The sequence below is a fragment of the Carassius gibelio genome, chromosome A22 (assembly GCF_023724105.1).
Source record: "Carassius gibelio isolate Cgi1373 ecotype wild population from Czech Republic chromosome A22, carGib1.2-hapl.c, whole genome shotgun sequence".
In the NCBI taxonomy this organism is placed as follows: Eukaryota; Metazoa; Chordata; class Actinopteri; order Cypriniformes; family Cyprinidae; genus Carassius; species Carassius gibelio.
The window spans coordinates 10,167,815-10,181,024 of NC_068392.1; the positions used below are offsets into that span (position 1 = coordinate 10,167,815).

Genomic DNA, 13,210 nt, shown 5'->3' on the forward strand with positions numbered 1-13,210 from the left:
CCAGTCTTCAACTGTCCATTTTTGTGAGCTTGTGCAAATTATAGCCTCTTTTTCCTATTTGTAGTGGAGATGAGTGGTACCCGGTGGGGTCTTCTGCTGTTGTAGCCCATCCGCCTCAAGGCTGTGCGTGTTGTGGCTTCACAAATGCTTTGCTGCATACCTCGGTGGTAATGAGTGGTTATTTCAGTCAAAGTTGCTCTTCTATCAGCTTGAATCAGTCGGCACATTCTCCTCTGACCTCTAGCATCAACAAGGCATTTTTGCCCACAGGACTGCTGCATACTGGATGTTTTTCCCTTTTCACACCATTCTTTGTAAACCCCAGAAATGGTTGTGCGATACTGAGATTGTGTTTGTAAAATACTCAGACCGGCCTGTCTGGCACCAACCACCATGTCACCCTCAAAATCACCTTTCTTTCCCATTCTGACGTTCAGTTTGGAGTTCAGGATATTGTCTTGACCAGGACAACACCCCTAATTGCATTGAAGCAACTGCAAAATGTGATTGGTTTATTAGATAATTGGATTAATGATAAATTGAACAGGTGCTCCTAATAATCCTTTAGGTGAGTGTATATATATATATATATATACACACACACACACACACACACATAGCATCACAGCTTTTGAACCCAGAATTAATTGTTAACCCTAATTAAATAGTGAGGTGTGTGAAACAAGAAAACCCAGGATTTCATTTCCACAGGGTTTAGAATTGCCCAGAGTGAACATTTTTAAATAAATAAATGAGGGAGTAAATAAATAAATATGAAAGGAGTAGTTCTCCTGCCTTAATAATGTCTCCTTGAGAGATGCAAAAATCTGAAATCTGAAGTCAAATGATGAAATAATTTATAAATGAATATAATTTTTACATGTTTGATGCTCATAAAAAGCCAATTTTGATGAAATTCACGTTTTCTCATCCCCTTCTATTTTATCTGTGAGTTTTAAGGTGCAAAACACATTTTCATCATTCGTTTTCATGCTCATGATACATGCTTAATTCTTGTTGGTCAAAACCTCTGTGGCTGAAATTTAAGAAGAGGTTTATCAAGAACAAGCCTTGCTCATGACACAAGATTTTTTAGCAGCTCAATGTCTCCACCCACCTTCAGACTATATGTATACAGTGTTTTGTTGTGAGAGCTCACTGATTGTCTTCATGATGACCATCATCTCTCTGCTCCTGCTGGCCTCTCTGCTGCCACACCTGACCTTCACTGGTGAGACTGACCGAAGTACTGAATTGATTAATCTGCTAAAAATTAGAACTAAACAGCACTCTCTTGTTCCCAGCTGATGTGAATGTGGGTATAGTAAATGGCAGGGAAGCAAAACCCCACTCCAGACCTTACATGGTTTCCATTCAATTGAATGAGCGACACATCTGTGGTGGATCCCTCATTTCTGATCAGTGGGTCTTGACTGCTGCACATTGCTGGAAAGGGTACTAGTTTTGATTACTGTCAACTGAAACATTAAGTTAAAATCAGTTCTCACAGACAAAATTCCTGCAGTGCAGCATACAAGGTCTCATATGTAATGAATGAGCATCATGACTTCATGAATACATTTTTCAAATACATTCGTTCAACAGAAATGTGATTTTGACGGTTGTTGTTGGTGCTCATGACTTAAGCAATAGTATGAGTTTGAACCACAGCAGTGTAAAGAACTACATCCCGCATCCAGACTACAAACCTAAAAATGACATCATGCATGGTAACCAACTGTGCTCATATTACTTGTTCAGACAATATATGCTCAGGAAACAGATTTTAAATAACATTCAGTATGACTTTCAGAATGTTGAAATGTAAAAAAAAAAAAAAAAAAAAAAAAAAAAAAATAATATATATATATATATATATATATATATATATAATATATATATATATATATATATATATATATATATATATATATATATATATATATATATATATATATATATATATATATATATATATATATTATTTTTTTTTAAACACTAGGGATTTACTTTCTAACTTATGGAAAATAACAAGTACCTCTTTCATACATGGGAAATTGCTTGTTGTTGTTGTTATATATAACCATCAAAAATCAAAAGTGCATGACATAAACTTTAAGAGGCAAATTAAAACATTTTAATTCACCTTGGCTTAATTCTGTTCTAACCACAAGTACAGCAGTAAAAAAAGATTATGTTTATTATTAATGGTTGTGGTTTTGATTTACAGCTATATAAAAAAGTCAGACTAAACAACAATGTTGGACTGATATCATTGCCAAAGGACAGCAAAAACGTCAATGTGGATACTCTCTGTAGTGTTGCGGGCTGGGGAAGACTGTGGATTAATGGCTCACCGAGCAATCATCTAATGGAGGCAAACGTGACTATACTGAATCACAAAAAGTGTAAATGTAAATGGTAAAAAAGTTGTCAGGTGACTAATGTAAGGTTTTCAGAAACTTCTCAGTTGTATCAAACATGCAAACCACATTAAAAAGACCAAGTAAGTGTTTCTCCAGTTGAGTAAGTGCTACAATTATCAGGTTCACATGCATGTGCTGACATAACCAGAGAGACCACCACCGTATCAACAACTGCAATTATAACTGCTTTTTAAATAAAGCAGTGAGTAGCTAAACCACAGGCTCTGCTCTACATCACAAAAATACATAAAAAATTAACAACTCACTCTCTATATCAACCTTATGCAAAAACATATAAAACAACTCAAAATTCACTCCTAGAGTCTGAAGCAAAGGATTATGGGAACTAGAACTTGATATAATTGTATACAAATCAAATAGTTTTCAGTAACAAAAGCATAGTACACAAATAGTACAAACTATTATCGTTATTAAAATAGTACTACATTATTATGTTCATAATCATTAATTTGTGTGTGTAAAAAGTGAGTTAGGACGTAAATACCGAGATCCAGCCAAGTACAAGACGACTCTTCTCAGACATTTCAAGACCTGAGAAACAGTTTGGTGCTATCCAACATCCATCATGTTCAGTTGATTAAAACAAGCACCATCCAATGCCAACAGATGTTACACACTTATCAGACAAAACACAACAAACTTGTCTGTTACTCTTTTTTAGTGTCACCAAGTTAAGTGTGAATCAGCCTTAAGAGATCTAACCACATAGACACAGTGATTCAGTTTTTCTAACCTCTTGATCTCTCACATCTAACTTTACAAGAAACAATAGGCATGGATTACATCATACATGGGGGAGAATCGTCTACTCTCATTAAGACCATGAGTATAAGGCCTATCTATTTCACTTCAGTGCAAAATGAAAGCCACATCAAGGTGTGATAAAGGAAGTATGATCTCTATTGGGTAGCTAAACCAGCCCATTTTGCATTAAATACCAAAATCGACAATGAGATTTTCAGCGCCCTTACCAAAAAGTATTATACTTCAAGTTTATTTTATTAAATATACTTAAGTAGAATTCAAGTATGTTTTAAGTATTCTTTATGTAGAAAGTATACACTCTGATAGCAGACATATATCTTGGAGACGTCTATTTGACGTGTGAATTTACATCTGCAAGACGTATTTTTTAGAGTGTTTGCTCATCTGCAATATGTCTATAGGACGTTTCCTTTTATATGTCAAATGGATGTCTATTAGATGTCTTTAAGATGTTTATGATTTAGAATGTATGCAAAACTGACGTTTGAAAGACGTCTGTCAGACGTTTTAAGACAGCAAATGCTTTCCAGATCAAAAGATCTTTAACAGACATCTTACAGATGTACGTGTGCTATCTTGATATATATTTTGTTATAGGAATATCTGAACATACAAAACATCCAAAGAAAGAACAGGGTATTTTTTTTTTATTTCTTAAATATTTTTTTTTAACTTTAATGTGGCTAAGTTTCATAAAAAAAATAAAGAAATAAAATTTTAAACAAAAAGCTGAAACAAGACTATGAATTAAGCCCTATTCGGATTGGACTAGTTTTACAGGGGGTCGTTAGAGAAATCTGCGTTTCACAGACATACTTGGTTACTTTAATCCCGTCCGAATCTGCCACGTCTGTGTTTTTCTCACACAACCTCTGTGATAATTCCAGAGCAAATTACCTACCATTTTTCAGCAAACTCACTGATCCTCCGAGAAAACCAATCCCGTCCGAATGCAAATGTCTGTGATTGTCGGTGATTTTTTATTTCACAACGCGTTTCCTTGTGTGTTTTGGCCAATGTGAATTACCGTAGATGCTCTTACCGTGCGGATGTTTGATATATTTGCTTAGCGGCAAATAAATAATAATAAAAAAATAATACAAATAATAAAATCAAGAGCAAGATCGCGTAAACTGTTAATACCGGCTATTGTAATATCAGCATCAGGTAAGATTACTCATGTTCATTTATGTACTCAGTTACATAATGTTTTAATTACATTTAATAATAAAAAAAAAGGAAAACAAGCTAAACTAAAGGAACCACACATTAACATGGTTTTGCTATACTAGCCATTTAGTATTTATTGTGTAATAATACTAAGGCAATCATTCTGAATAAATGCAATGCACGCATACAGAGCGCGTGATCTCTGTGACGCCCAGATGCACAAATCAGACCCTCCCACCTCTGTAATAAACACGGAGATACTAGTCCTGTCCAAATTGGTACATGAAAATCACAGACGTCAGGTGGTAAGAATCGAAACTCAAACGTAGTTTAGAAAACTAGTCCTGTCCGAATAGTGCTTTAGATTCAGAATGATATTCAAAACGTAGATGGAGTCGATCAACACCCCAAAGCTTCAATTTAATTATTGCCACATCATCGGAAGACTTTTTATTTCATAATGTTACAGTTTTGATACTGTTTCATGAAGGACAGTTGTGTTATTCTGCATTCCAGGCAGGGTTTTAAGCTTGTAAGTCACAGCTTCAAACTATGATAAACGATTTTGTAACGTTCCAGGCAAATCATGCCAAACTTCGTGAGTGCAAGGAATTGTAGCTAGATTATTAATTTTATTGCAAAGTTATTGTGGCGAGGGGGGCGTGGTTTGGCGGAATATGCAACGGGAGAGAGACGAGGGAGCAGAGCGAGGTGTAAGTAGGTCACGTGCAAATAACGAACACGTGTGTTTGATTGCAGTAATTGGTGTGGAGAGACCGGATATATGCCGAGTCACCGCAGAGAGAGGGAGAGAGAGACACGCTGGGACCTCGTGCAGTGCTGGGAAAAACCAACAGAAAGTGAATTCTGAGTTATTGACTGTGATTGTGCATTATTATACTATTTGTTCCAAGAGGGCACCGTTACTTGTTTTATCTTCAAATAAATGAGCGTCCCAGCAACAAGCCGACCCCTGTCTTCTTCCTTCCTACTAAGACTGTGTAGAACCTCATCACACTGGCGCCGAAACCCGGGAAGGAAGAAGAATGCCGCCGCCATGCAATCTCCGTCAGGTACGCCATTGGCGGACATCATCCAGTCGCTCGCCGGTCTTCATCAGGAACAACACCAACACATGCTGGCGATCAAGGAGGAGCAGGATAAACGCATCGAGGCGCTCCTCAGGGCCCAGCATGAAGACCGCAAGCTGTTCCGGAGCTGGGTAGACCGGGAGGTCTGGGCCACCCCCCCCATTCAAAGACAGCACATCTCCTCTGCCGGTTAACAAGATGGGGCCTCACGATGATCCGGAGGCCTTCCTGGATCTTTTTGAAAAGTCGGCAGAGGCTCGAGGGTGGCCTCCCGTGGACTGGCCCATGCAGCTCATTCCCCTGCTGTCCGGAGAAGCGCAGGTAGCCGCTCACCAACTGCCAGTCCAAAACCTCCTGGTCTACCAGGACCTCAAGCATGCCATCCTCCAGCGGGTCGGTCGGACCCCGGAGCAACATCGCCAGAGGTTCAGGACCCTGACCCTGGAAGAGTCAGGCCGGCCCTTCGTGATGGCACAGCAGCTCCGGGACTCCTGCCGCAAGTGATTGATGGCCGACAGTAGCGATGTCGAGGACGTGATCGATCGTGTGGTACTGGAGCAGTTTGTGGCCAAGCTGCCGAGGAAGACAGTGCAGCGGGTCCAGTGCCACCGCCCGACGTCGCTGAACCAGGCCACCCAGCTGGTGGAAGACCAAATGGTGGCGTGTCCAGGGGTCGGCGAACCCTTACCATCTGCCTCTCTCTCTCCCTCTCTCTCCTCCCCTCCCCTCTCTCTCTCCAAATCCTAGGTCCCGTGGAGGGCTTCCGCCGAAGCTAGCCCCGAGGTGGAGGATGGGTTATGGGGCTGAACCAGCAGCAGGGTCCAGGGCTCCTCCCAGGGGTGGGAGTTCGCCCACGGGATCCTTTCCCCAAGCCACGCCCTCTCCGCTCTCTCCTCGCCAATCACTTGACCCACTTCCTGCCACCAGGGTGGCGGTAAAGTCTGGGCCGGCCTGTTGGCGCTGCGGGGACGCAGGGCATTTTATTGATAGGTGTCCGCTGATGGAAGTGGGGACATTGATCCGGGTCCCCGATGCGCCACAGGCTGCCCTCGATCAAGCTGGCCTATACCAAGTACCAGTGAGTATCAAGGGGGGTATATATCAGGCTTTGGTGGATTCAGGATGTAACTAATCCTCCATCCATCAAAGTCTGATTCATCCGAGGGCATTGGGTAATAGCCGCATGGTTAAGGTTCGGTGTGTACATGGGGAAGTGGTGAATTATCCTATTTTGCCTGTGGATCCCTTATGAAAAATAACCATGGTTTTATTATAGTAAAACTGTAGTAGCCCATGGTTTTTTGGCGTGTTGACTACCATTTGTATAACCACAGATTTACTACAAATACCATGGTTAAACTATGGTTAATTTAGCAAAACCATGGTTAATTTGTGGTTACCATGGTTTAACTATAGTAACCATGGTTTTTTGGTTTTATTTGTAGTAAAACCATGGTTAATTTTCATAAGGGATATTCAATTCAGGAGAGAAAAGCATAGAATAGAGTTGGCAATAATCCGCACCTCAGGCATCCGATAATTTTGGGTATGAATTGGCCCTTGTTTAATAAATTATTGGGGTATTTGTGTTCGGAAGTCTCTTGGGGGAAACGAGAGAAGGCTAGAGTAGCGGTTGCGCAGGTGGGAGAGGCTGAACCAGAACCTCCAGAGCCTGTTGCAGGGGAACCGAGTGCCCTCGAGCGAAACATCCTCCATGAGCGCGATGATTTCCCCCTGGAACAGTCCCGCGATGAAACGCTGAAAAACGCCTTTGACCAGGTTCGTTCTATTGACGGACAGCTTCTTCCCCCTGATCAACCGCTCTCTTATCCTTATTTTTCAATTTTAAAAGATAAGTTGTATCGGGTGATCCAAGACGCCCAGACAAAGCAAGATACAACCCAGTTATTAATACCTAGAAGCCGTCAGGAAATGCTTTTCCAGGCGGCTCATTGTAATCCAATGGCCGGGCATTTAGGGCAAGCGGCTACACTAAACCGTCTCATGGCCCGCTTCTTCTGACTGGGCATTCACGAGAATGTGCGCAGGTGGTGCGCGGCTTGTCGTGAATGTCAGTTGGTGAATCCACCGGCCACTCCAAAAGCACCATTGTGCCCCCTACCGTTAATGCAGGTTCCCTTTGAACGAATTGGCATGGAACTCATCGGGCCATTAGAGCGGTCAGCACGGGGACATCGCTTTGCATTAGTTCTGCTGGACTATGCAACGCGATATCCTGAAGCAATGCCTCTCCGCTCTATTTCCGCTAAGAGTGTGGCAAGTGCACTGTTTCAATTAATCTCCCGGGTGGGGATCCCAAAGGAGATCCTCACAGATCATGGCACGGCGTTTATGTCACGTACTATTCGCGAGCTTAACGAGTTATTGGGCATTAAATCGATTCAAACAAGCGTCTATCACCCACAAACAGACGGGTTGGTCGAACGATTTAAGCGCACATTAAAATCCATGATTCGAAAGTTCGTTCAGGAAGACGCCAAAAATTGGGATAAGTGGCTTGAACCCCTCTTGTTTGCTGTACGGGAGGTCCCGCAAGCCTCCACGGGGTTTCCCCCTTCGAGCTTCTTTACGGGCGTCAGCCCCGCAGGGTCCTCGACGTCCTTAAAGAAACTTGGGAGGACGGACCTTCTAATAGTAAAAATGAAATTCAATATGTCATGGACCTGAGAACAAAACTCCACAAGTTGGGGTGGCTGTCAATGGAGAATTTGTTGCAGGCTCAAGACAAACAGAGTCGGTTGTATAACAGGGGGGCTAGACTACGTCAATTTGCATCGGGAGATAAAGTGCTTGTATTACTCCCTACGTCTAGTTCAAAGTTACTCGCGAAGTGGCAAGGACCCTTTGAGGTCACACGGCGAGTTGGGAATCTCAACTATGAGGTAGCTCGAATGGATAGGGGCGGGGCACATCAAATATATCAACTCAACCTACTTAAAAAATGGTCTGAGGCTGAATCAGTAATGCTGGCGACGGTAGTGAGTGGGGAGGCGGATCTCGGTCCAGAAGTGAGTTCAAAATCCCAATCTCTCGCTCTGGCCCCTGGAGGAGACCACCTCTTGCCCTCGTAGCTCACTGATATAAAGTCCATTCAAGCAGATTTTGCTGATGTGTTCTCGCCCCTGCCTGGTCGAACGAATCTCATTCAGCACCACGTTGACACTGAGCCGGGCGTGGTAGTTCGCAGCCGGCCGTATAGATTACCTGAACATAAAAAAAGCTAGTTCAAGGGGAGTTAGAGGCAATGCTAGAAAGGGGAGTAATAGAAGAGTCCAACAGTGACTGGGCGAGCCCGATAGTGTTAGTTCCTAAAACGGACGGCTCAGTGTGGTTCTGTGTGGATTATAGAAAGGTGAATGCTGTGTCAAAATTCTACGCATATCCAATGCCCAGGGTGGACGAATTGCTTGATCGACTAGGCACTGCTCACTTTTATTCGACACTGGACTTAACTAAGGGTTACTGGCAGATCCCCTTGTCTCCCATGACCAAATAAAAAATAAAATAAAATTTCACAACGCCGTTCGGTTAACACCAATTTGTTACTCTTCCGTTCGGTTTGTCCGGGGCTCCAGCCACTTTTCAGCATCTGATGGACAAAATTCTCCATCCGCATGCTGCATATGCTGCCGCCTACCTAGGTGACATCATCATCTACAGTGGTGATTGGCAGCGACATATGCAGCATTTGCGAGCGGTCCTGAAGATGCTGAGGAGAGCTGGGCTTACGGCTAATCCGAAGAAGTGTGCAATTGGGCGAGTGGAAGTAAGATATCTGGGTTTCCACTTGGGTCATGGAAAGGTGCGTCCCCAAATTGATAAGATGGCAGCAGTTGCAACGTGTCCAAGGCCCAAGACCAAAAAAGAAGGTTAGACAGTTCCTTGGGCTGGCAGGTTATTATAGAAGGTTTGTACCTAATTTTTCGAATACTGCTAGCCCGCTGACTGATTTAACTAAAAAGGAGGCACCAGATAGAATCTAGTGGACAGAGCAGTGTCAGCAGGCTTTCACCCAGATAAAGGCTGCTCTGTGTGGCGGACCGCTCCTAAATGCTCCTGACTTTTCTCTCCCCTTTATCTTGCAGACAGACCCGTCGAACAGAGGGTTGGGCATGGTCCTGTCCCAGGAGGTGGAGGGGGAAGAACAGCCAGTGCTGTACATCAGTCGTAAGCTCTCTAAGAGAGAGACTATGTACAGCACCATAGAAAAAGAGTGTCTGGCTATCAGATGGGCTGTTCTTACCCTCCAGTATTACCTCCTGGGGCGGGAGTTCACCCTCTGTTCGGACCACGCTCCCCTGCAGTGGCTCCACCGCATGAAAGATACCAACGCGCGGATCACCCGGTGGTATCTCGCTTTACAACCTTTTAAATTTCAGGTGATCCACAGGCCGGGTGTACAGATGGCTGTGGCTGACTTCCTCTCCAGGAGGAGGGGGGAGGGGAGGCTGCAGGCCGGATGGCTCCCCGGCCTGAGTCGGGCGGTGGGGGTATGTGGCGAGGGGGGCGTGGTTTGGCGGAATCCGCAACGGGAGAGAGACGAGGGAACAGAGCGAGGCATAAGTAGGTCAAGTGCAAATAACGAACACGTGTGTTTGATTGCAGTAATTGGCTTGGAGAGACTGGATATAAGCTGAGTCACCACAGAGATAGGGAGAGAGAGACATGCTGGGACCTCGTGCAGTGCTGGGGAAAACCGACAGAAAGTGAATTCTGAGTTATTGACTGTGATTGTGCAGTATTATACTATTTGTGCCAAGAGCCAACAAGCCGACCCCTGTCTTCTTCCTTCCTACTAAGACTGTGTAGAACCTCATCACAGTTATATTGTCCTAAAATAATTTTTGCAACATGTATGACATGAATAAACACTGCATCCATAGGCAATATTATCAGTAGGAGCTGCCATAGTTGTTTCGCGGGTGATGTGATGTCAGAACTCGGAACTGGGAGTACATCGATCTAGTATGAGTTCACGGGTGGGAAGTGGAGGTTGGAAAAACACGGTTACGGGTTTCTTTTTCTTCTTCACTTGTATTATTTTTGGAAATTCTGTACAGAAGATGTGTACTAGCGCCCTCTACCATATAACAATGCAAACACAGATTCTAGGAGAACAAATATGGATAAATATATTTAGACTTTTTTTTTTTTTTTGTATACTTAATTGTCATTTTAAGTAAATTTCTGAGGAGTACATAAAGCCCATTCTGAAAGTACATAAAAAGTAAACTAAAAGTATACTTTTCTATTTTAAGTTTAAAATAAGTATACTAGTAGCACACTTGAATAAACTTTTTTTTTCCTAAGGGTACTCCAGAGAAACAGCATCATGATCATCTCCATGCTTTTGCAAGTCCCCCTGCTACCATATCTGACTGTTCCAGGTAGACAGATAATGGGAATGAACTAACTTCTATTGCATTATGTATTTTACATGTATTATTTTTATTCTTACATTTATGTATTCTTTTTTATTTTTTATATTTTTTTAGGGGGGGGGGGGTTGTTATGCAGCACGTTATAAATATTTCACTGTGAGTCAAAGAGAGACCCATAATGCTGCAAAAGGGTCTTCACTTTGTAAATGACACATGCTATAATAGTATGCAAAAAAATGGGTCCACGACTCCAAGCCAGAGTTAACAAGCTAAAGTTGAACTTTGAGCATGAGCTAAAGCTTGTGGCTTTGCAACAGATGCATCATTGCAAAGAATGTAAATGCATTAACATGGTTTCAAATGCATATTGTTTTAAATTAAGCCTAAAATGCTTAAGTACAGTCTTCATTTACCAGTAAAACATGAATGTATATTTTCTTCCTCATCTTGACAGAGGAGAGAAGCTGACAGCTGTGGTTGGAGCTCATGATTACACTCATGGTTCTCGCCAGATGGATGTGAAGTTCTACCACATCCACCCTGGGTATGAGTCTAAAAGTCTGCTAAATGACATCATGCTACTTCAGGTAAATGACTCAGCTAGGTTTTGCAGCAAACTGCAATAAAACAATTGTTTTCTTATCTGTATGCTAAACAAAATTGAGGAACAGAAAAGAATCATAAATGTCTTACTCCCTTGGGCTTTGTTCACATAGCACACAATGCTGATTTAGGTTCACATCTGATAATAAGGACTTACAGGTCAGATCATTTTGCAAGTGATGTAATACTTTAATTCAATCAGTGCTGTCAGTATCTGGGGTACATTGTCTCCAACACTAACAAAGTGATTCAAAACATACTTGAAACCAGATTTGGCTGTTCAGACTGAACACACAGTGAATTTAAATTTGAATTGGATTTCACAACACATATGTGACTTGGATTGATTTAATGACTTGCTATAGTTACATAAAAAGGTCAATAAGAGAAAGAAAATCAACGGGATCTCCATACCAATGAAAAATAAGGAGATCAAGACCAAAGTGAATGCAATGTTGAAGGATGGGGGAAGAAACCACCAAAGGTGCAGCAAGTGGTAAGCTTATGGAGGTGGATGTCACCAACATTAATGCAAAATAATGTAAGAAGCACTGGGACAAACACTTCTCCATCTCACGTATGGTGTGTGCAGGTGGCCATGGAGGATTTTGCCAGGTACAAAGCAACAGATCATAAAAAGTGTGACAGTTGTATTTCATTCATGGCCTGTAACTTTCAAAACTTTTCTCAGGGGGATTCTGGAGGACCCTTGGTGTGCAATAATGACGCAGTCGGTGTTGTTTCATTCACCGAGGTAAACAACTGTGACTCACCCAAACGACCAAATGTCTACACCAAGATTTCCACATTTCTAAGTTGGATAAAAGCTATTCTTGAAGGTGTGAAGCAAGAACTTGATTAATAAACATTTTATTTAAACTATGTAGTCTGTTGATCATATGCGTGGTTTCATTATGAATTTATTGAAAAGATTAAGACTGATTTGTCAGATGTGACACTTTTCTGTGGAAAGATGGTTTTGTCCCTTCTCTGCAGCCTTGGTTTCCTGTGGGGGCTGAGCTCATTGCATGTGGTCAGAGACCCTCAGTCTGGTTTGCAGAGACATCTTAAAAAGAATGTATGCATATGCAAGGTTATGAGATTCATCACAGCCTCTCTTCATATGCCATTGGTCAGGCAGCTCTGCCCAAACTCACACCATCGGTTGAACCACTGTTGCTCTGCCCAGCTGGTCAGGGTTTTCAAAGCAAGTGAGCAATGTTTTAAAAAAACAAAAAAAAAAAGTGTGTGTACCTTCCAGGTAATCCACCTAAACATGTACCATTTATAGATATTAATGGAAAATTCACCCAATAAATGTCATTTACTGACCCTCGTGACTTTATCCTTCTGTGGAAATTGTCTATACAATGGACGATGGGGGCAGTCGTGGCCTAATGTTTAGAGAGCATTAATAAATACCTTGAATGTGGAGGATTTCTGATATCTCCTCAATATGTTTTTACAGCTGCACACTGCCCAAGGTACTTTTTGTTTTTGTTTTGGAGCCATATTCATCACTGAAATAAATATCTATACTTTTGTTTCACCAAAGGAAAAAAAATGACTTAGGAATGAGTAAATAATGATTGATGATTGAACAGTTCAGGAAAAAGCAACACCTGTTTGGTTGTGATTACATTTTCTTAAGAACAAGACCAAACGTGCACATTTAATAACTACGTATTTGCGTATTTTCAGAGTTATAGGAAAGCAGTTTTGGATATAAAGA

The 13,210-nt window shown here is 41.9% G+C and overlaps 1 protein-coding gene and 1 pseudogene across 2 annotated transcripts in view; both read left to right on the forward strand.

Moving 5' to 3' along the window:
- The window catches only part of LOC127942673 (duodenase-1), a 91,505-nt gene that overhangs the window by 41,712 nt on the left and 36,583 nt on the right, over positions 1 to 13,210 (forward strand). The window lies entirely within an intron of this gene.
- Positions 1,165 to 12,579, forward strand: LOC127942679 (granzyme B-like; annotated as a pseudogene).